We start from the raw sequence: 1,185 nt of genomic DNA, 5'->3' as shown, positions 1-1,185 counted from the left end.
CATGCAAGGCAAGTGCCCTATCCACTGTATTATCTCTCCAGATTCCAGGGCTCCAAACTTGATTTCCAACACAGCTGTGTGAGGCTCTGGTGACCCCCAATTTGGCTTGACCTAGCATTAGTGGGCATATAGCTGGACCCAGTGTTTCTTAGAGTTATTCTGGAGCCTTGAACACTGGGTGTAGCTCCCCAAAATTGCTTATCTCACACTGCCTGCAAAGGGCTTGGATATCCTCCACTACAGCACAGAGATCATAGGCATCATTGTTTTCATTTTTTGGTTTTTGGTTTTTGGGTCACACCCCAGCGCTCAGGGGTTACTCCTGGTTCTACACTCAGAAATCGCTCCTGGCAGGCTCGGGGGACCATATGGGTTGCTGGGATTCGAACCACCGTCCTTCTGCATGCAAGGCAAATGCCTTACCTCTATGCTATCTCTCTGGTCCTGTTTCCATTTATTATTATTATTATCACCTTGCAGTTCTCAGGGACTACTCCTAACTCAGTGCTCAGGGGGTGACCTCTGGTGCAGGGGATAGAACTCAGGCTTCAAACATGCAAAACCTGCACTCTACCCTCTATACTGTTTCTCAATCTCTCCTTATTACAGACAAAGGGCCCAGAGCAGAGCTGGAGGGTCTGGCTCTCAATGGAGAGTTTGACTTGTTTGGATATCAGATCACATTGTCAGTGCTCTTCGTTGAAGCTGTAGGCATTCCTTGAGAATGGGTAACTCTATGTGACCACAGGAAGGGCAGGGTGGGTCCATGAACCTGGGGAGGCTCTGCTGAGCAACAGGGGTTGAGAAAAATGTTGGTGGTTTCTGGGTCTCCTTCATCTGAAGAACGGGGGTTCATGGTCCCATTTCCAGTCAAAGGCCAGAATATAAGCCCTGCCCATCTGCCAGGCTTATGGGCTTGTCACAGCAACTTAACTTGCAGTCACAGACCACAGGGAAAACTTCATTTTACAGATGCTGAAACCAGGTCCTGTGTCACGGCAGTCACTTCTGGTCCCTGCACCCCTGTGAAAACCATCAGCTCAAACTGTAGAGAGCTGCCAGGAGCTGGGCACAGCTGGAATTCACCAAAGAAGATGAGAGGAGTCTTCATCAGACCTGAGGGTGTGTCCCCTGGCAGACACGTTGGCAGACGCAGGGCCAAGAAGTGGCAGCCAGAAAAGTTGG

This window comes from Suncus etruscus, chromosome 9, assembly GCF_024139225.1.
Source record: "Suncus etruscus isolate mSunEtr1 chromosome 9, mSunEtr1.pri.cur, whole genome shotgun sequence".
Taxonomy (NCBI): domain Eukaryota; kingdom Metazoa; phylum Chordata; class Mammalia; order Eulipotyphla; family Soricidae; genus Suncus; species Suncus etruscus.
This window is presented reverse-complemented; position numbering follows the sequence as displayed.